General features: G+C 40.0%; 1 long non-coding RNA gene across 3 annotated transcripts; it reads right to left on the reverse strand.

The window, feature by feature from the left end:
* Positions 1-24,207, reverse strand: LOC140660694 (uncharacterized). 3 transcript variants are annotated; one of them, XR_012045461.1, is made up of 3 exons: positions 23,385-24,207; positions 16,968-17,091; positions 1-169 (listed from the first exon to the last, which is right to left on the reverse strand). It is a non-coding gene; the product is annotated as an uncharacterized lncRNA (long non-coding RNA). The 3 variants fall into 3 exon arrangements; XR_012045462.1 differs by lacking the exon at positions 1-169 and adding an exon at positions 9,932-11,876; XR_012045463.1 differs by lacking the exon at positions 1-169 and adding an exon at positions 15,451-16,517.
* Positions 24,208-24,228: the final 21 nt, after the last annotated feature.

Raw genomic sequence — 24,228 nt, forward strand, 5'->3', positions numbered from 1 at the left:
AAAAGTCCATTCTGGCAAGAATCCAATGATATTGCAAGGAGAGCCAGTCGCAGGCAGTACAAAACAGAAACCTGAAATGCCAGCTGCTAACTCCTTCCCGTACGGGGACAGGGCAGTTATCCTGGAGCAAAAACTGACTGTAGTTCATTTTGCCAAGGGTGGAAATCTGCTGTGAGGAAATAGAGAAACACTCAATAATGATGCTCAGGACCAAAAAAAATCTCTCTTGAATGTCCCACCAACGGCAAAGAAACAGCCGGTGACAAAATCACATATAAAAACAATCTAGACAAAGTTCTTTTAACATGTAAATTAGGGTTCGTTTTGGAAATTAAGATAAACATTAGAAAACAACTTTGAAATTAAAAACACCAGACCTGATTCTCACCAGCCCTCATAATTTAAAAAAACCCCATTAACTTAAATTTGTAGTAACTGCTAAGTCTATGATGCACAACTAGAATAAATGAAATGAGGATCAGGTCCATTTTCCTGATGGTATGTACTTCCATGCATTTACTTCCTACTGTAAAATTAACAGCTTGATTTTTCAACACTTCTTCAACCTAAAATACAACACCATTTAATTATCCAATTGACATTATAGGAAACCATTTCATTACCAGCTCTTTATCTCAAAGAACAACATCCTTTAAAAGCAGTGCTCATAAAAGGGACTCCAAGCCAGGGCAGGAGACCTGCCGCTGCAAGGTCACCCTTCAGACTTCATTGCGGTGATATGCTGGGTTTCTGCACGGCCTCTGCGACAGCCGGCTTGCTGGCCTTCCATTTGCTCTGCTGTGAATGGCCGCTGATGGCAGTTCAGCGCTCCTGATGCTCCAGGAGAGACTGAGCATCAAACAGATCTCTCGCCGCCACTCGGAGCAGATCAATTGCATCTCTGCTTAGCCAGATGTGCACGCTATAGCTGTAACACCAAAGTGAGCTGAGTTTGGCTGCACTTGACAGTTGCTGAGACAGAACGAGAGGAGGCCTCACAATATCAATACATTAAAGAGGAGAAGAAAAGTATTTGAAGAAAAAATATTTGAAGCAATTTTATTTAAAAGGATGACCGATTTGTTTTACAATTATTTTGAAGTACTTATTTAAAATAATTAGATTGCTCTGAACCAATACTGTAATTTTAACACAGGTATAATCACTGTAAATGACATTAAGAGCTTGTCTACAGGCAAATTGCATCGCTGTGATTATAAAGGGATTGTTAAAGCTCAGCAAATCCCCAAGTCCAGATATAGCTGACATAGCAGAAAAGGAAGGGAAAGAAGTTATGCCAGAAAACCTAAAACATCTTGGGCTTACACTGACATAGCTATTTCAGTCAAAAGAACTCCTAACTAACCAGAACAATTGCACTTGAAACAGCAGCAAGGTATACATCAGCTCTGAAACACGAAACTGCAGTGGAAGCAATGCTGACATTTTGCTACGTTTAAGCTTGAAAGAGAATCTGAGCAAGTGCCGTTAACGCTGCTTTTTAACGGTGTTCTTCTGCAGGTTGCACAGCAACTTGGGAAGAGGAGATGTGAACATGCTGAAGTCCAAGGGGGCGGCTTTGCAGCGTTATGGCTACCGACCTCCTCCAGCCGGAGCTCCCAAGGGCGTCAGTGCTACGCAAAATGGCAGCTGGCCTGCAGGGGCCTGTAGCGGTGATTCTCCAGACGTGCTGAAGCCTTTTTAATAACAGCTTACGAAACCAATAGAGATATTTCTCTCACCTTGGAAAGAAAAGTTACAGTAACTTCTAATCTGACAATCCCGTATCTGTATTTGTTCCCCTCTAACTCCCAAAGAAAGGGAAAAATAAAAAGCCCACAGCAAAAGGTACCCATGAAACGGTCAAGAAAAAAAGAAATTACAGCACACAAACAGTTCCTAGAATCAAAATCCTTTAACCAGGCGTCTCTTTGCCCCGTTATAGGAATGTGAGCATGCTCCACTCAGTCCCTCCTCGCTGACCCTCAAGTCACGCAGGGCATCCTTGGGCACGATGAAAGATGTGCAAGCCTGAGGATCAGCAGGGGCACTAGAAAAGCTGTGGCAAGTTTCAGATCAGAAGGCTGACGCCATGGGAAATGCTCCATTCTGCAAACATTTCCCCCAGGTCAGAGGAAATAGATTTTAAAATAATTTCAGAGAAAGCCTTTACAAAAAGTCCTGGCCACTGAAGTTCATGGCAGAATTCGCGCTAACTTTACTCACTCAAACAAAGTGAGTTCAAATCAGTAACTGCCTGCACCAGGTCCTGTCTCAAAAGCTGAAAACTAGAAATGAGAAGAACGACTGACCTAAATATTCAGAAATTACTTAGTGACTGTTAGTGAATCTATTTTTGAGTGGTTAACTACAGACTTCTCAAAGAAACTTGATCACCAGAGATAAAACTTTAACAAGACAGCACCTTTTAATGTATTTCAGTTTGAGGCATATAGAACTACTAATCACTTCAGTGAAAAATTGGGTCAGAGTTATCCCCATCTTCCCCAAAGTGCTGTAAAACTAGATTTAAGTGTATATATATTTAAATTAATGTATAATTATATATTTATATATAATTTTGTATTCTACTTAGCAGAGAAGGCAAAGTACAGTAAGCACTGAAACCATTGTGGATGGAATTCACTAAAGGACAACAGTAAAAACACCAACCACGGGGCATTTTTTGCTAAGTCCACTTTCAGCCCTGTTCTCAATAGATAAAAAATCTATATTAATTAGTGAGTCAAAAAACCCCTCTACAATTCTTTTCCTAATGCACTAGGCAGAGACAGGGATATTTTGTACCTGTTAATTAACAGATATAAGATGCAATATGGATGTAAACAAACACATTTAGATGTTATTTATGGTTTCACAGATCTGTAAATAAGAAAACAGGGATAAGTAAAGGTGTATTATTTTCCACCAATATTTCCAAACTGCTTCATTGTATTTCTACCATATGTTCCTACGTAAAGTCTTAAATTAAGAAAGTTTAAGCACAGCATGCCTTTAGTGGACAACATCCTCAGTAAGTGTAACTCAGCAGGCAGTAAATCACGGCTATTTGTGCTAGCTGGCAATGTAGCCCTAGATTTGCTGTAAGCATTATCTGTGCTTTCATATTTCTTAAGAAGCAGCCTGTTAAGGTTCTATTTTCAAATGTTTTTCATCAATAATGCCTAAAGGTGGCATGCTCACTAAACAATCTTGCTGGATAAGACATAAAAGACATATTAGATTACCCAGTCCGTGTCTCCAAATGCAACAAAAATAAATGCAAAATGCTTTGGGGTTTGTTGCTTGCAGTATGCAACAGCTTTTCCATTATGCTTTGCCTGATCCTTTGCCAGATTTCTTCAGAAAAACTGAGTGCTAGGACGAATGGAAAGATCTTGCCTGGAGGTCACACTGTGGGAGCTGGGAAGCAGCAGGCTGGTATTCCACTCCTGACTTGCTTGACGCCTTACTGGGCCCTTCCTGCCTGGTTCTATCCAACTATCAATACGGACATTTAAGCTTCCTTCCCATGTAACTCTTACAGATAACAAACAACGATATCAGTGTTATTACATTGATTAACTAACGTTAATGCTGTAAGTAAATCCAGGACCCCCCAAATGGATCGGGACTTCTAGTGTCATGTGACACAGCCGAAGAGTTTAAATTCCTAAATCATATCATCGTTCAAATACAAATTACAGGACCTGAAGTAACTTCATACTACAATCCCAATTTTAAATGCTCCAATAGGGATTGCTCCTGCTTCCCAACTTCTCACCTGCAGGAGGGGGACTCCCTGGTTCTTACAGCCTGCATTCTATTAGCCCTTCCAACAGCGGGGTCCGTTACAGTGGCCCACCCCAAATACCACAACTATAATAGGTTTTTTCCACCCAAACTTGTCATATTTTTGCCAAAGTCAATCTCTTCCTCATAACTCAGAATCACCTGGAGGGATTTCCTCCTGTCCTTCCTTGCTCCACAGACATTTACTTCTTATCCTTCCACAAATCTGAGCTGCCCTTCCTTCCCTATTTATCTTCCTCATTCCCTGCTTACCCTGTCAGCGGCTGTGCTCCTACACACCTCCATCTTTTTCTTTTTTCCCTCTGTACTGTACTCTCTGCCTGTCTTCCTGAAGCATGACTTTACAACTGACACCAATCATGCAACTGAGGGCAGATCTGAGTGGAGCCAACGGGAATCTTGGAGGAGACGGAGTACTGACAAGGAACAGTCACAAGCTCAGGGCTTTGGACTGCAAGGACCTCATGACAAGACTGTGTCTGTGCATCTGTGTAGATGAAGTGCATATGTACCTCCATAAGTTACACATATATGGGTAAATATTCCCAGGCTGCTTATTCCCAGGTGTGCTGGGAGGAAACATTTACTAATATTTCCCAGGTAAGTACTATTAGAATTATGAGGATCACTGCCACTTCAGGAGTGTTGTAGAAATCTGTTGATGCTAAGAAAGTATTCTGAAGCTAAGGAGAGCTATGTAGGCACTAATATTATAAATAAGTTTCCTAATTCCTAGTCTGAATATGTTAGTAATAGCACAACAAATAGCTAGGCTAGAAGAACATTGTGAAGCAAAACCAACTAGATGAGTTTCATTTTCTTCTGGTGAGGATTTACTCTTTACAGTTCTACTACACGAGTCCATGGCTCTGAGCTACCAGGTCCTCAGGGCAAGGTTTAAATTAAGTCCTCTTTTGCTTTTTTTTTTCTTTTTTTAAATCAGGAAACTATTTAATTCATTTCAGGCTTTGTAATCTTCTCCAACCTACTGTTAAAAAAAACCTAACAAACAAAAGAATACCCAAAGCTAAATGTTGACTCTAAACCCCTTTTCCAGCCTCCTTTTTAATCAGCCTTGTGGCATATTGGAAAATAGATCATTTAGTTCCACTTCATTATTATGGGGGTAAAAAAAATCTTACAGTCAGGCTTAAAGCACCTAAATCCCTAAAGCCATATTCTAATCTGTAAAGCACATGGGTGTAAAACAGGCAGGCAATTTTTCATTTCCTTGGGGCAGCATTGTTTATGGTGACTGGCAGGGGCTTTCTGTATTTCATCAGGCCCTTTATGAGCATGCTGCCAGGCACATATAGCCGCACTCACCGCATTAGTGATCAGATTATGTGCAATGGAACGTCCGTCCTGGCAGAGAATGGATATGTGGCTGTCAACAGAGGGACTGGTGCAAGAACTTTGAAAAGCCTGGCTACACCCTTAGAAATATATAGGGCTTAATATGTCAAACATACACTGAAATTAGTGTGAATTTAGCAGTGCTGCCAGTGAAACCACCTACAATCAAAGCAAATAGTTAGTTTTACCCTTAAAAAGTCTTGCAAAATACTCCCTAGTGCCCATCCAGGAGATAGGTCCCTGCCTGCAGTCAGGATTTCTAACCACCAGAGAAGAGAGGCTCAGGAGAGGTTCTTCTAACCTGGAGAAGATTCTCATCTTCTTGTGGTAAAAAACCCCCACGAAATTCTGTGGTGTCACAGACATTTAGGAACAGGATTATATGATTCCCTGCGACAGCAGCTGACTGGACTCAATTACAGACCGTCCATTCCAATTGTATGTTCCTTCAGCAGATTTTGAACTGGCATCTGAGAATGTGAGATTGTTGATAAAAAAGCCCCAAATTACACTAATGACAAAGTGATAATATCTTTGAACTCATTTTGGTTTGGCTCTTTCACATGTTGTTCATCAACATTCTAATATCAAAATAAACAAATGTAAATACTGCCTGATGATGCTGGTAAAAAACATCAATAGAGATCGAAGAATTACTTAAAATGGAAAAAAAATTATCTGGGGGAGGACCTATCTGGGACTTTTTGTTTTGAAATATGTAAAGCTGGCCATTCCTTTCTCTGTCCTTTCTTTTTTCCTCTGGCTGGGCACTGCCTTCATCCATGCATACTACTACATTAATTAACGGCCCTTAGGAAGCTGACATGAAAACACCTTTCTTCTTGTCCAAAATGATGGAGGCATTCTAAAAGAAGTTACGTTAAAATATAAGAAAAAGGCAGAAAGTCCTCCTTTCTTTATATTTCACAATATAAATATATATTTCACAAGAGAGCGAAGCATTTCTGGACCTAGCCAGAAGCAAAAACTTGTTATTTAAAGTTGTTTTTCAAAATAAATCAATTTCAGGGACCAGAATTGCTCTGCTTGTGCATTGTGTACTGGCCAGGCATTATGGATATCCGTAGGTTTGCTGGAGTAGCTGCGTAAACATGTACTAGTAAAAGGCAGAACTGATGCATACCACGGGGCTCAGTGTATTTGGTGACGGAGGCAAGCAGCGTCAGTTCGGTAATTATCATGCCCTCTATTGGGAGTCTGTGTCCTGCCACTGATAATCAAAAACTTGACCTAACACAGCCTTTCCTCTCTCCAAGTTCCCTTGCACTGAAAGAACATCTCCCTCCTTCTTGCGTACTGCTGAAGGGCCGGTCAGCCGGGGAGGAGGGAGAGATGAATAGCGGGGTGCTCTGGAGGCGAGCAGGGTGTCCGGGTATTTGATCTTTGCAGGCAGCGTCTGTGAAAAGCCGCATGCAGTTTGCAAGCCACAAGTTGTTATCACCTGATGCAGACACTGTGCGGTACACGGTACAGTACAGAGACCGCCTGGGAGTATGTTGACTGCAGAGCAGCAACACAAGGAGAGGCTTATTTAAAAATACAGACACGTAAGCAAGACAGAAACCCCACCTCCATGTGAATGTCTGAGAGGGATCAAATGGTAGAAATGCCACAGATAGACACACTCCTCCCAGCATAATTGTTACTATCACAGCTGTGGTGGAGAGAGGGGGAGGAGAGCGGATGATGCAAGGAGCTTGGCATCATGCTTAGCAATCGCTAGACTGCACCCTTTCGTAAGAGGCGAGGAAGCGCTGGAATCCACCGGAGACAGCCCAGCTCTGCGCGCAGTCAGCGGGCGTGCAGAGCTGGGACTGCAGAGCCAGCAGTGACATCTGCATCCGCATCTGCTGCGCAACCCTCCGGATGCGCTCAGCCTTCCCACCCTACCCGCGCAAAGTTTATCCAACAGCTATGCGATTTACTCCAACAACACGGGTTCTTAGTCACTTATTTTCAGAGCTCATTACAAAGAGCAATTAAATGGTCATAACGTCCCTAGCCTTAACTCTCTTTAGTAGATAAAGTGGATAATTAAGCATTGTTAGCTCCATTTTGCATCTATGGAAACTGTTGAGAGAGGCTAACACAAGGTCACAGGGCTACTCTGAGTCAACTCGGGATTATAATACATCAGTTACTAAGTCCTTAATCCAAAAATGCCAGGATATTTCATTGATTTTAAGGAGTTATGGATCAAAACCGCTATTCCTGTCTTACCACTGAGAAATCTAATACAGAAAAGTATTACAGGATTTAACCGAATCAAGTATTTGAGAACTTGAAATAAGCACTGATATTTTTGTATTTCATCTGTCAGGTGAGATAACCACCATCTCTTTTTAAACAATCTCTGTTTGATGTAGCTAATTGTTCTTATATGCATATCCTTGTACTAATATATACCGAAGCAGTCAGATGTGACAAATCTGATACCTGGCCTGTGGAACTGAGTTTTAAATGTTATTATTTGTAGCTGCCTAGGTAGAACCACAAAACTCTGACACTCGTTCTCCATCGGAGTTTTTCATTTGTGTTAACTGCAGTGACAGCTCTGAGGGTTTGGACAAGCCTCTCCCCTGAGAGCACCTTCCCCAAGTTGACCGTGAGTCACTGGGGACTGTAGTTCCAACCGCTGCATCCTTCGGGCTATAAATAGCTCTATCCCTATGAACTATTATCTCACTTTTGGCCAGTCGGCTTGCTTCATTCAAAAGTGTTTATCTTGCCCTAACTGCCAGCCTAAAGGTGGAATGCTATTTCCAGACTATGAGAGAGGCCTAAAGGGGGCTGAATTTTTTAATACTCCCCTTTCCCCGATTTTTTTAATACCTCAGTACTTAGGCAAGATACTACAAATTGAAGACCTCTATTCACAATGTGTGTATAAAACTGACAAATTTTCCCTACTTACATGTCTCAACCTGATTCCTAGGGAGCAGAAAAGACTTCAAACGTTTTTAATTTTTGGCTTTGCTCCTATGGCAGACCAGTAAGGCGCAATAAAAGACCACGTGCACTTCATGTAGGGACCTCCAGGCAGTCACCAATGTGGACAACAACTATCCCAACAAACATAGGATCATTTGAACTTCCAGCTTCACTGGGCCACCCCATCTCCCAAATCCTGATTGTCTCCCAAAGCTTTCTTAGGAAATGCATGATTATACCCACCTAATCACAACAAATATTGAATTTCATACTTCCATTTAAACCTATAGAAAATTTGTGACAGATTTAAAGGGCGGGAAAAGTAGACCCCCTAAGTAATGTGTATGTAATAAAAAGCATCTTACAAAATCCACTGAAGTGAAAAAGCATTTAAAGGACTATTGCCTTTATTAAATGTTGAAACAGTATGAAAAACAGAGTTCAAGAACTGCCCCTATATCTAAAATTCTTGATGAGGACTGAGTGGAGGATCATTTCTTGCCAAGTAATTCAGGTATAATCAGGTGAGATCCACCTGTGCCATGATACCCAGTACCAGACATGGGCTAACATTCCCTACATTGGGTTAATACTCAAACACAGTTCACAAGTTAAATGACTTGGGTAGTTCCTTTCTAGTATGGGCAGACTCACCACTTATAGTGTGCCACACTGGAGACATCCAAAAGATTTAGACAGCTTTATTGCTTAAAAAAGCCCCAACCCAACCAACCAACCAAAACAACTCAAAGCAAAGACTCAAAAAAATCAAGCTTTCTAGAAAAATTAAAGGCAGCTGGACCTGACATAGGGACTGGACTGGTGGTACAGCGACACTCCCTCTCCCCGTCTCATAGCTGCCTTTCCACTTGGCTCCGAACCAGTGTCATTGTTAATTGGATGCTGAGTGATGGATCTGGCCACCTGGCACTCTGTCTGGCTCCGAGCTGATGATCAACTCACTTGGCAGGCTAAGTGGGGAACTGGCCACCTGGCTAATACGAGGGCTACAGAATCTCTGACGAGCTGATTGCCAACCTGCTAAGACATTTTTTTATCGTGGATACTGACAGTAACGTCTCTCTTTTGCTCTATTCATCTTTCTCATCACAACTTGCATGCTCAAAAAGGAACACCCAACTCATGACCCCCTCCTCTCTTTACCTTCCTCTGTCTGCTACAACGGATAAAGACAGACTCCGGCCTTAATTGCTACATGAGAATAAAATGAGCTTCTCGCCTTCTCCTCCAATTTCTTTAAATTATTCCAAGTTCCCTACCCCCACTCCATCCTGTCTTGCCTCTCACCATCATTCTCAACACTCCAGATTAAAATTTGTATTAGCTGATGAGTTTCACAACAATTTTTGAATGGTGTAGTTTGTTGCATGTTTTTTAATTAGCAAAAATACTGATAAAAATTAAGAATAACATCAAAACAAAGAACTGGACAAGAATAATATGAAATCAGATTCATGCCTGAAGGCTAGATTCTCCACTTGCCTTGCACCCTGTTTTATTATTAGCACTTGCAAAGCCTTAGTGAGAAAGGCCACAATTTTGATTTGATTTTTTTACATTCATTTTGCATATATGTAAATTACTCCACAAGGAGCGAGGCAATGGAAAATGAAGAATGAAGTGCACAAAAATAAATCATTAAAGAATTCTAAAGTACTGTCAGCATCACACAGGGAAACATCCTAAGTTATGCTATGAAAATTAATTTTATTACTTCAAGATCTTAAAGAAAAAAGTATTACAAGTGCTGAAATTTTCTACTCGATTTCAGATGTACTATGATGAGGTTCTGCAGTGTTTTTAAGCTGGTCTTGGGATACAGCAAGTAGCTAACGTCAAGCTCTTACATCCATTAAAAATTATCTGAAAAAAGTGTACTTTGTTAATTGCAATCATTGTACAAAAATTAGATCACTGATTGGAATAGGGCTATATTCACTCCCGGTGTGACTTCCTTAATATAAACCAAAGATTCGTTTGCACCTTAAAGGGCCTGCTTCAGTTGACTTCAATGGGGGGCTTTCCATAAGCTTAAAGAACTGGATCAGGCTACAAAGAGATAAGGTGGCCCAGGGGGTGATCTTCCGAATTCTTAAACAGCCATAGTTTAACTGAAGTTAATAGAAACATTTTGGTTTATCCAAGTGGAGATTATGGAACTTGTTTTTCTCTTTTCATTGTATGTATGCTACAGCTGCTGGAGGGAAGTGTACTGTAGTTTGGACATCCCAGTTTAAACCAATATAGCTTGGCACTGGTGCTGAGAGAAGCAGCCACATGCTTCTCCATCCGCTCATTTCTGCACTGATACGGCCCTTTTATTTGTCCCAGCCAAAGTTTTCATGTAGCCACATGATGAAACACATCATGAAACTGATCCAGGTAAAAACTAGGGTCATTTTTCGCTCTTGGTTATGTTTCTCTTTGATTGTTCTCCCATCCATTCATCACACAAGGGAGGGAACAGCATGGGGACAGAAAGAGGAGGCTGGGAACTGCAGAAGAGGGGATCACTTCTTTTAGCTGCAAGCGCTGTCTTAGAGCAGTTAACATTTACTGTGAAACCACAGGATAAATAGCTCACCTCTAATAACTGCAGCACCAAGGAAGTGTTCATAGGATTCATTTAGCAGCAAAAAGATGTTATGAGCTGAAAATATGCACTGAAAAATGGCAAAGTGATATTATATTGAAGTAGCAGATGTGGTTAATCCTGAAGAAGTCTCTTTATACAAAATGATTCTGTTCCATTTTCTGAATCTGCATGGTAAGTTCAGCTCAAGCTTTTAGCAATATTATAGGCATGAAGGTACATATCTATACTGTATTATTTACACACACACAGCATCTATGTCTAATAATATAGTAATAGACACATATATTTGCATGAATAAGTTATTAGAATTTTACACTTTGTGGTCCAAGATAAAAATATTAGAAAGGAAAGGAAGGAAGGTGGTCAGACAAATTCTCTAGTGATCTGTCACTTTGTCTCCCTTTTATTCCCTTCCTACATGCTGTTTCAGAGTGTTAGTGCCCTGAGCAACACAACAATAGCTGAGACAAAATGTTCATGTTTTAATTCACTTTCAAAATTCAGTTTGGGGAAGCTGTCTGTCAGAAACAGTCATTTAGACAAAGCGCTGGTACCTTTTTAGAAGCACAACAGCTATGTGCTTCTATGTCTCTGGCCTTTCCTGGAATTAGCCTACTTATCTTTTGTAGCCTTTTTTTTTTTTTTGCTTTTTTTTTTCTTTCCAATTTTCATAATAGCCCTGTAATTATAGGAAGAGTATCTCTCTACAGTCTAAAGGTGGAATAAAGTATTTTAGATATTCATTAAGACAGGAATGAATGTTAAACTAATCAAGTTGCTGTCTTCACATTATTTTTAACCTTTTTTCAGCTGGACAACTGATTTTCCTGCATCCATGCTGGAGAAGGTTTCAGGAAACTCTTGCTGCTTTTTAGGGAGCCCTTATCAGCAGGAGCACCCTCTTTGACCACCTTTGAGCAGCATTTACTCTCCTTTACCTGGTGAGCCTCTACCAATAGAATTACTGCCAATCTTCGTAAGAATTTATAGGTGAGTCAGGAACCCACACGCCAAACCACAAACATCACCAGCCACTGAAAGAATGTTCCTGTCCTTCAGAAGCCTCCTCCTGCAGAGCAGCATCACTCCCCTTTGCAATCACCACGCCAGATGCCTCCCAGGTCACACCAGTGCTCTCCTGGAAAGCGAGGACAAAAAGGCATTGCAGGGCATCTGGCCCTTCGTGTAGCTGCTGACTTGTCTGCATTTCCATCATCTTCCATGTAGTATTGGTACCTGCTCCTGGTAACAGTGTCTCGTCACTACTGGACTACGGAGCCCTCACTGCTCACAGTTTACATTAGAGAGGCTCCTGCTTGCTTATTTGACCCCATGTCTCCATTCTGGCTTTACAGCCACATGTAACTTCACTTTGCTCCCCTTTATGTCTCACAGCTCACATAAACACTGGACTACTAATATTAAAAAACAAAAAAATCCAGTGATTTTAGCTGACTTTGTTTCAGCTGCCTAAATGTCAGGCTACAAGAGGTTCTCGTGCTCTCTGACTGTGTCAGAGCTTGAACTACCAAGTTATTAGGTAACAGCTCATTGGCACAGAGCTCCTTCCAACACGTTCAGCTGGCTCAGCTCTTTCTGATCTGAGAGTGCTTTCCACTTTTCTGACTGGCAATGCATCCCATCAGCAAGGACCCACATTATTTTTTAATCTTCAACTGATAAAGGGCTGCTGAACAAGTACGATTGTCATTTCCAAGCGTGACATTTAGCACTGCTGGCGTTTATTTTGCCCCTCTTAGGTGTCAGTGGAATACTTGTTGCTGTTTGCTAACAGGCTTTGAAGACTTCCAGCTGTGGACAAGGATGATGGAAGTGTGGGGCAAGGGATTTATTACAAAACCTCAGTATTTGGCGTTATCTTAGTCAAGTATGTGTCACTCTTTCTGTTATTTAGCTGTCACTGCTAATATTGATCCAAATTGGAGCTGAGTGCTGCTGAGCCCCTGCAACTTGCAAAAGCCAGTGAGTTGTTCTTAGTACCTTGCCAGTGCCCTCATTGCCCTTCTTTAGTGCTCACGGCAAACACAGCAGTCATTTCTGGGTTCTGATACTCACTGCGGTGACTGATTAGTAGCCTGTAAGCAACTAAATTTTAGTTCCATGTAAAAGGTTGTTTTTCTTTAACTGGTCTGGCAGTCCAAGCATAGCTCTGTGCACTCTAATGCATACAGTATTGTAAGTAATGACAGATAATGCTATCAAGGTCTTTTCCTAGAATATAGGGATTAACTCACCTCATTAAAATGTACACATTCTGCATAGCATAATGCAGTACTACTTCAGGACAGCTATTTAAGCCAGCCAAAAGATACTATGTTCTGTGAGAACTAAGATGATCCCTAGCTGTCCTCTTACTTCCCTGTATTCAGATTTTTATAATCTTTTTAGATTAGTACATAGATACTGTAGCACTGAGCACTTTTAAAAACCTAAAATAGACTACATTAGCTTAAATTTCTAGGTAGTAAAGAAACTCGAGAGGAGAGAAACATAATTAACTTGGAGCATGGAAGGATTCCCTTGTGGGAAAAACACCCTGAACTAAAAAAGGTAGTCTGTACGAAGTACCTAACAGTGAACATACAGAATCTGGCAGGTTACGTACTCTGAAGACTGATGTCTCGGGGTGAAGGTGGAAAGTTTCTGTTTTCTTTTCCCATGAACATTTGTTCTTAAGACATTTAAACTTACCTGATTTCTTTGGATATTAAAATGTAATTATCGCAATTTTCAGTGCTTGTTTTCTTTCTTTCAAGAAAATGAAAATAAAAGCTGTGCGGCTGGAATTGCCTATAGGAATTTCTCTACATTTGAAGAATGCTTCTGAAAGGTATGCTAGCACATGGAGCCCAGTTCTGCTCACATTACAATGAAAGGTGAAAGTACTCTGAGCATCAGTAGATGGAGTAGGAGACGGAGAAAGCAGAATTCCGTAAAAGAAGATCAGGCCCTCCAACACTTTTCCCAAATGATTCAGTTTTGTCCTCATAACTTACTTTTTCTTTTCAACTTACTAAAGTAACGCTTAGCAGTTTCTGGGCTGCTTAATTTCTTTCTACTTCTGCGACAGCCTCTGTGACAAATGGCAATTGCATATATATTTGCTTCAGAATCAAGCTCTTAGACTGGTATTTATCAGCTGTGTAAATGCCTGCTCCTACAGATGTGTAGGTGGCTACAGAAAGGTGAATTTTACAGAACTGACTGTTGATCTACTACAGATGAAAATTTTCAAGTCCAGACTCCCATACTAGTTATTACTGTCTTACCATAATTCAAGTTATTTTTAACAGCCTTACCTAACTTAATTATTCTGGCATAATATGTCAATCAGTTGCCCCCCCACACACACCATTTGGGTTTTTTTAAAATTACGGTTACAATGCCAACTTACAAGAATACAGAAGATATTTCTTTCAGCTGTGTTACATACCATTGGCCTGATTAGTTCTAAGTCCTAAGAAATCAGAGTCCTAGGTAATATTGCTATGGGAAGAAACAACTTTGCAAACCCGAACTTCTTATTTATGCAATTCTCAGTCTCTTGCTGGCTGGTCAGGATCTTTGGCTGGTTTACATCCTTCTGAACAAATCCTTAAAAGAGGCAAATTGTTTGTTTGTTTGTTTTTGAAAAATTCCAGAGTAGCTCTGTAAATACAATGTTTCGGAAGATTACTACAGATTAGATGTGTTACAGTTTATATCAATACATCTTCTGCTCTATCAGTATATCAGAAATCTTAGGAGATACTTTGTATTGTCTTGTACCATAAACTGACAAAAATGTTCTAATCTAGTATATCCTTCACAGAGCCTGCTTAATAATGAAAAAGCTGCCATATGAGATAAAGAAGTGAATACAGATAACACAATGAAGCCTGAAAACGGGGACAGAGAAAGCTCTCCAGGCCAAATGGACATCTACTGGGATTCTGTAAATGAACCAAAGAGGAGTTCATTCCCATTTTTTTAAGAATTAGTAAATCAGTCTCAATTAGAAATTATTCTCAATTCCAAATAAGAATTGTCATTATTTATGAACACAATTTTTAACCAAGGATGTCACTATGCATTAAAATGGTAACAAACTGAACCTCACAGCTGTAATTTTTATAATTCCAGTCTCACATCTTGTTCCCAGTTAAACTGGTATATCATTACTGGATAAGCCAGAAGGAGTACTGATGTAAAATATAGGGTAAACACTCTGAAAATCATGTCCTGTCATCTGCTGAGACCACTCTGTCCAATGGCTCTTTCAGTGGTATAGTAATTTATTGAATTATGAAACTATTCAATAAAACATTCTATTACCTAACTATGATTTTATTTTAGTGCAGGTCTAACTGAAACCAATGGAATTTTTGCCTGCAAAATGTTATGTCATGGTTGGATGCTAATTTTTTACCTTCAGGTAAAGTTCTACTCCCTTTTTTCATAGAGAGCTCTTAAAACCATAGCACTCAGCCTTTATCAATTTTTCAGGTAACACACATTAATTTAATGAAATTTGCTTAGCGTTTTCCTATTTGGAATGAAAACAGAAAATACAGTAGAGAGTCAGGGACAATTCATCCTTTCCAAAGCATTTTTAATTAAGTGCACTTTCTAACCTGGCCAAAAAATGTCACATCCTGAAATGTATCTTTTTCTAACGATATATATAAACATAATAAGGTCACTGAGGGCACTAAATTATGGTTAGAATAAATAATGGAAGTATACCACAGGTCTGAGAAAGCACTTCAGCCAGGAGAGTGTGAACGCACGTTAACTTTCTGCTATAAACGTTACAGACCAGCTAGATGATGAATTCTATCACAGTCACCTACAGCTTTAACACTGTTTTTGAAAGAGATTTTTTCCAATATTTGTTAATATTATTTTTGTGGCGACATTTATTGAAGCATAAATATAAACAAACTCCATAAACATGAAATAACACTGCCGACATTTAAAATATTTTAAGAAGTATTCAAAAGAGGTTAAATGATTTGCCCAAAAGGAGTTATTGAGAGAACAAAGCACAGGACAACATCACAGTATATCAGTGTTAATAATTTGTAACTTTTCCAAAAATGAACCAATGTTCCTTCTTTTTACCATCTTCCTCACTATTCAGAATTACAGTTTCAGATAGAAGGGATTAACTAAAGAAATATATGTAGTCAGGTACTACAGAATGAATCATTTTACTGCTTCTGTCATTCACAGTTTTCAATGCTGAACTTCCACATGGGTAGCAGTGTAGTACCCCAAGAGTAACAGCAAGCACTCCACCCCACTCTTTCTGTGTATTTGCTGTCTGATAAAAGTTTTAGATCTCAGACTTGTAATTCCATTTACAATTCTCAGTACATTCACTAGAAAATACCTACTATGACAGGCGATGTCTCTAAGTGGTTTCTTCACAACCCATTTTAGACAGCATAATATTAATTATAGCTGTTCTCCAGAGGAAAAACAGTGGTAAAAAAGCAAGCTAAGGTTACTGTTTCCTTACAAGATATGCTACGAAGAAAGCCAAATTCCACTGAAGTATTTCATTACTAGCTAGCATAATACTGAATCACAGCACAACTAACGAGTATAATTGCATTCAGAAAGTTTCATTTTAAGAATGTGTCAAACATATAATTTGATTAGGGTGTGTGAGTATCTATGCATGGGTTGTTCACGGTACGTTCTTATGTATGTGAATCATAAGGCATTATGAGCCACCTACCTGCTGGTAGTAGGGAAGCTGCAATATTCCTTCCTATTAGAAAGAAACCCGGACCATCTTTTTAAAAGCTGACAGCAGTCTCAGCACACATCTATTTTAACTCCTAGGCCTTCTAATTGGACCAATAACACTCATGATGTTACTGACAAACAATAGTTATGAATTTTCTAAACTAAAAGAATTTTAATTTTCTGGTAATAATAAATATCCTAAAATTTAAAAAATGAAGCATCAGTATGGCATTTACAATTCTGAATAGCTCTATTTTTTGTAAAATAGTTCTGAGTTTGAAGGGGGAATAGATTGTCAGTTTACTAAAGTTTGGAACAGGTTTATTAGTTAAATAGATTGTACGTTAGGAAAAGAGCATTAATTTTGGCTGTAAGAGGTAGGTATTTCTGTTCAGGATTATATTTTTGTTTAGAAGACATGTAAGATTAAAAATAATCTTTCAAGTAGCTACTGACCAGGCTTACTGCATACCTTAGCCTGTATGTTATAAATCTCCTCTGCTAGCTCGTTAATAACTTCAGCTGCAAAGTCCATCATCCTTCTGGAGAAGCAGCAACTCAGTCTTCAAGCCAGCTCAGCTTACTGTTGCACCTGACTAGAACAGTAAGATGTTATGTCAACAAGACGTGCAATGGTTACAAAGTCAGTCACTGTTGATAAATTTCTTAGAACAGCCACAGGTTACAGTTCCTATATAGCTTTTTCCATTTCCCCCATCTATAACAGAAATGACATTATGCATAACATCTTTCTCTAATTTTCATGGGTCAATTAAATAAAGATACTTGTACCATTAAAATTGTGTTTGGAATGCTGCAGCGTCCTTGGGGCAGAGGCCATATTTCCCTCCTGTTTTACAATATCTCGAGCAACAGATTTCTGCTGTAAAAGCAGAACTTGAAAGAGCTTCTGACGATTCTGCAATAACAAACTAATACGTATGGCTGAAAATGACTTAGAGGAAAGAAACTCTTAACTTAGAAGGAAATTCCAGATTTCTATGTGTTATATATAAACAATAAAATTATAAAAGCATGAAAAATAACACGAGGACGTCTTTTAATATTAGGTTGAGTGCAATGAAACTACCCCTTGCCGTATGATGACTATATAAAATGCAAACAATGCCATTTAGCACTGCTGGCAGTGCTTTATTATTTCAAGTGAAAAGGAATATAGTGAAAGGAATTTAGAAGGGGGTGGATAGTGTCAGCAGTAACAACATACATTATTACGCATTACTATAATTAGCAATGGAATTTAAAGAATTAAAAAAGTAACATATTTGCTTTGTTTTTACCTACGCTTTTGACTCAGCAGCAATTCTGTTGATATACTTGGCAGAAAAGTTTCTCTCATTCTTTTTTAAAAATATAAACCCATTAGAAGGAGAAATGCTGTGACCAAAGGCAAACACTTCAATATAAAAAGGGCCCTAAAAACCCTCCAGAAGGCAGTTTAATCCAAATCTGGGATAATTATGGATTAAGAATACATTGATGTTAGTTTGTGCTCCCCTCTTTTAATACTACTACCTCATGCTAATGTGCTTTGGACTATTTTCCCCAACCTTCATACTGATCAACTCTTACGCTATAGTCGCCTTTTTTACTTTGATACACAAATTTGTGAAGCAACCTTACATCGCTACTTCTCACAATCTGTATACTTAGCTTCTTTTATTCCATTCTGAAGTGTGATTTCTAAAGGTTATAGCTGTGAATGAAAAAGTGATGCTGAGGGACAACAAAGGCTTGCACTTAGAGCACGTCAAACTGCTTAATTGCAGTTGCAATATGCTTAGAAACATATCTGTAAGATTGATGAATGATTTATCTGATCTAAAATATCTGCATGTGCATTTGCAGCAGCTTTCTATGCAAATCAGGTACTTATGCACACAAATTATTCTAGTTAGCTACAGGAGTCTACGATGACCTAATCTGCATGTTCAGCTGTAGTACACCTCTAAATTAGCATGAAAACTGTGTGCATCTTTTGCATGCAAAAGTGCATGAGATTGAAAGGCGGATCTTCTATCATCCCCGCATTGCTTTACTATACATTTAATTGGAATGTACATGTTACTGGCATTCACTTAAACTCATAAGAACATTTTGAAGATATAAGGAATAATTTGCTGAAAATATTAAATAAAAGTTTTAAAAATAAGTATATTCATCCTTTGAATAAGTGTAATTCTCATCTAAATTTAAAAAAATTGGGACCAGAAAACATCTTCTTGTATGGCAATAAATACCTGCAATTAATACTCTTATGTTAAAAACTTTGTCAAGGTTCTTATATGCAATATTCATTTTCACAGCATCACACAAAAGGACACTTCTAATATCTCACTGTATGCGGACAGAGGAGGTTGAATGTGAGTCACAGCAGACACTGACTATACCCTCCCTAAAACGCAAAATAGCCAGCAGATAAATTGTGACTTAACAAGTGAGCCAGGCTTACAGCTCTTAGATAAAGCTGTACTTCAAAGGTGAACAATAAAGTTTATATAAGGTCTTCTGTCAGGGTACAGCCAGTAAAAACAAAACTGAATGCTACTTGTACCTGGACTTTCACCCTTCAGTTCTAGGAAAAGTAGTTGCTGGACTAACATGTGAGTTTAAAGAAAGAACCATATGAAAATAATATCTATAGAAAAATAGACTATTAAATCAAGGTATAGAAAGACAACATTGCCACTCTTAGTAGCATAAACTATATATACCCTATGCATGATGACCAGTTGAGAAGCAAAATGGAATAAACATAGGCAGGTGAACTTCTAGTAGTAAAAATGGAAGGCTTGCTGAAAATTTAATCACTTCACTTTCTTTATAATAAATTTGAAAAGGGGTTCACCTCAGTAAAAGATTCTACTGTGAAGGGCGAAGACTTTGCACAAGGCCAAGGTTCTCAATACTGAAACACATTAGAGACCGGATTTGTTTATCTGCTGTTCTTTTTAATGCTATTAAGAAGGTCGGGTAGAGAGGGCTAGAGTTACAGATTGCCCTCTTCCTTATGTTGATAATATAGAAGAAAGGCCACAGGAGTACTGGAAGTAGGATTTCTAAAACCCAAATATCCATTAAAAAGGAATCTGAGTGCTTTTGTGCTATGCTTTGCATTGGGAACACAACATTTTCCCACACATAGGTATTTTCTCTCTGTTTTGGTTGCAAAAACAGTAATTTTTTCAATATCTTTAAGTTAAACCCCAAGAGATGTTAAAATTCAAAAATATGCAATGGCAGAAACTTTGGCATGTACTTCCATCTATAAAAACAATAAAGTGGACAATTTTGAAGTTTTAGAGGCAAGTCTTGCTTGAGCCACAGAGAAGTCACTATTTACGAGTGAACAAAGAGATGAGAAAATTCTCACTTCTTGTGATTTATTCCAATGACAGGGTTAACGACATAGGTAGACATGCCCATTGACTCATTAAATTGAACGGCAAGACACAGCTAGACGTTAATTTTCCTTTGGTATGTGCTTAGGCACCTAGTTACGACAGTATTTGTGTCACTAGAATTTATTCCCGACCTAAAACTGAGTCAATCTTTCAGTTCAAATCTGTGGAGGCATTTTTGTACAACTTTTTATCTTTCAAAGCTCTGTAGTTGTAACAGCTCGTATCTTTTGTAGGTCAGGCACCAAGATGGACTTGCAACATGTAAATTAGTTGATTACAGTGGTACAGTCGTTACAGATGTTTTGCTACACAAATATGTAGACACATAGAATATTAATGACAACTTTCATTCATAGGCAACGTATGAATGATCAATGAATGAGGTTTTCAGTGTTTAGGAGAAACCTTTTAGCAAGGTTTGATGTAACGTATTGAAATATGTAATCTCCTGTGTAGCAGATATAGCTGTGTGTGCCACCCCATATGGAAATAATACACAGAAGAAGCCTGGCTCGCTCTGAAGCATGGCTGTGCAAGCTGTAAATATTTAGGAATATCCTGAAGAAAAATTTGAAATTGGAATCCGAAGGAGCGATGCAATTTGGATCTGCACGTCCCCGCTGAGGCAGAGGGTATGTGTTTTCTATTATCAAGGTACACTGTGGCAATCAAGGAAACTATCAAGAAAAATGGGCTCTGAAACTCCTCATAGTTCAGCTGTGCTGGGAGCTGGGATTTTTTTTCCATCCCAGTATCAAGCAATGATATTACAAGGAAGGCCAGCTGTGAAAGGAGAATAAAATACCTGTGTCATAAAAGTGTTGGGAAAAGTCATTAATCTCTGTGAAATGGATTTAATTTCTTGGGTAGGTGCTAATTATCACTTGAGTATGCACCCCAAAATACTTGATATATTAGAATTTTGGGAACGCAAAGCAGTTTTGCCTGCTTTGCAACAAACTGAAATAAAGCAAAGGTAATTTCGGCATACTATTTTCAAGTCTTATCCTAAATTTCAGTCCCTGTTTCTGCAGATACCCTGCTCACTGGCTGCAGTTAACATACTGGGCACTGCTAGAGAACTACAGACTGGCCAGCCTGATCCCGGCTCCTGGGAAGGTTACGGAGCAGACCCTCTGGGAGGCCACGTTCAGGCACAAGAAACAAGATGACTGGGAGCAGCCAGCATTGATCGACCAAGGGCGGGCTGTGCTTAACGCGCCTAACCAGCCCGATATTCTGCAGTGCGATGGACAAAGGGAGAGCTGTTGATGTTGTTTACTTTGACTTCAGCAAGGCTTTTGACATGGTCTCCCAGTATCATTATAGCCAAACTGGTGAGATATGGACTAGACAGGTAGACTGTACGGGTGGGGGAAAAATGGCTGAACCATTGGGCTCAAAGGCTTGCAACCAGCAGTTCAAAGTCCAGGGGGCTTCAGGATGTAAGCTACATGCAGAACAATGACACTGAGAATGTGCTTACGGGTAATTAACCTGAACGTGAAAAGGGCTCATATCCCTTACTGATGGTAGGAGTGGAAGACTCTAAGCTACTGCCAGGCCTGTCCATTTATAATCAGCACATTAAAAAACAAACGAGCCAATGACTGTATGCCTCTTAAGAGATAAGAAAATTTACTTAACACATTTAAAAATTAAAAGTATGTTCATTGCCAGAGAACAATTTAAGAGGCTAAATTGACCAATGGCTAATACCCCCTAAGATTTAGAATGTGGGGAGCAATAATCTTCAGTTGGACGCATAATTTTTCTGTATACCTGAGTGGCACGAAGGATCATGCAGATTTGCAAATTTGATCCACTCTGTTTCTCATGTTGACAAGCCTACGAAATACCACTGACATGTGCCTCACGTGGCAACCGGGACTGTTCTCCCTGCCACGGAAGGAAAGTGCTATTGCCAGTGGTCAGCACAGAAATTTAGAAATACTGGGTGGAAAAAAAACCAGTCCTCTTTTTGGAAAGTATCTGACACTTCCTTGAAATATTGGTAAGGGATACTGACACATGCTGCTCCGTTTGATTATTTTTCATTAAGAAAAGGATCAGATCCACACTGCATTGCCTCCTCACTGGAAATCTGGCCTACTGACTTATCCAACTGTTTATCTCATCACTAGTTGTATTAATCAGTATATTGAACCTGAATGACTTCATACTTTTAGTCCATTTTGAATGTCACCAGTGTATTTGGGGATGTCTGCGATATCATCATCTCTGGGTATAAATGATAAGAAATGATTTTCAAGGCTTAAATGGATCTAAAAGTTGTAATCTAGTCAATTAAAAAAATAAGTTAAATACAGATTTGTACTCAAAATTTGTCCTGGATGGACTTGCAGTTTTGCGTTGTGTATTGGGTTTAAATAGCCCTCTCTTGCCTACTGCTATATAAAACAACAACATAAACAAAAGAGAAAGTGACTGACCATAAGCCATAGCACAACAGTGAAGCTGACAGAAAGCACTGTCAAGTGCCCTCAGTACATAAAGAGAGATTCATTACATAAATTTTAGATATTAGTAATCTCAGTTGCTATTTGCGATAGAAACAGATAAAACTACACAGCTTTTGATTATGAAATTTTCAGTGTCCCTTGAAGTTTCTTCACGTTTTTGCTATACAGATAATTTTACATGTGGAATTACTTATTTCCTCAAATCAGCATTTCAGAAAACTTTATGGCCGATGTTAAATATTGTATTATGCTGTTACGCCTGCCAACATCAGAGGTGACTTTGGTCACCAGTCTTTGATAGTGACACATGTAACTGTTTCCTGTAACAGCAGGGCTCTTTCTGTTTTGCATCTGGATTTACTCCGATTAAGCAGTTGCACTGGTTGGGTCTGCCACCAGCTCATCTCTGGCATTTACCAAACAGAGTATTTTGCAAAGCACCTGGGCAAGGACTGCTGTCACCGATACTCAAACCGCTGAAGACCATAAGGACTGCAAAATCGAAAACTGAGGGGAGAATTCGGCTTCTGATGTACACAGCTGCTTGACTATGTTTGTCAAATGGCAACTGAGGGAGACGGCAGCCCATTTCTCCAGGACTCTGTACTCTCTTCTGTCAGTCACTTCTTGTGAGCGTGTGGATTATCAGTGGATTAAATTATCAGACCACTGATAATGGTATATGATCAGTTATAAATGGTAAATTATCAGTTTACCATTAGGAACACTGATATATTAAACCAAGGATATTTTGAGATTTAACTAAGCGGGGTTTGTAGAAGATTATGAAAACACTCTATTCCAAGAGTAAAGTATGATTCTTTTCACACTGATACTCTGAATGTGCACTAGCAAGATGCACAGGGACATGCCAAGTTCCTGGATCATACAGTTCCAGTCATACAGAGGTAACGGTCACAAATGATATGCATGCTTCTTTCAAATCTGGTAACACTAGGTCTGTGGGACAAGGTTACTCACTAAAAATAGTGCTGTCTCAGGAGCAGATTCCACACAAGCCAGAACAGGCCATAGCAGTGTATCTGTGCAGCGAGACCAAATGCAACAGCCCACAGAAAGGAGCGGTGTAACTCTGCTTTAAGACTCTTCTTGGCAGTTGCACCAGTTTGGTTAGAAGAAAGCCAGCATCAGCTCCTTCATGGCCTTCTAGAGCAGAAAGCTGTGCCGCACTGCATCGCAGGGCCCCGACTCACTGTTCTCTCCATCTCTTCGCACAGCACCGATGCAGATTATTGTGCGTTTCACGTCGTGTGAGCGCTAGTGACGTGGACAGCCTGAGGAGCATTCTCCAAGCCACACTGTACAGATAAATGGAAATTATATACATTTACTGTGCCTTTTCTTTCTCCCTAGCCCCTCCAGTAGCATTAGTCTCTTCACTGATATTTGCAGCTTTGTTTTGCCATTCACAGACATCACTAACGCAGCTTCACCGCTAATTAAAACACCGATGAGAAGAGCGGCAGTGCCAGTGATGGAGGGCGTGCGTGTGACAGGACAGCAGGTTGCCACAGTAGCCGGAGCAAAGCGGCCCGGGCGCCTGGAAGGGGCACGTACAAGGAGCTACAACGCCTGGGGCCACCGGGGGGGCCAGCGAGGGGCCGGGGGAGGAGCAAGGGAGGCGGCGGGCCCGGTGCCGGTGGGCCTGGGGCCCGGCGCGGTGGCAGGCCGCCCGGCAGGCCGCGCCGGGGCGCGCGCGCGGGGCAGGCCGGGAGGCGGGCGGCGCGGGGCACGCCGGGACACGCGCCCTGCGCCTCAGCCGCCCAAGATGGTGGCCGGCGGCTGTCCCCGCCCCCGCCGCGCA

This window comes from Ciconia boyciana, chromosome 17, assembly GCF_034638445.1.
Source record: "Ciconia boyciana chromosome 17, ASM3463844v1, whole genome shotgun sequence".
Classification (NCBI taxonomy): domain Eukaryota; kingdom Metazoa; phylum Chordata; class Aves; order Ciconiiformes; family Ciconiidae; genus Ciconia; species Ciconia boyciana.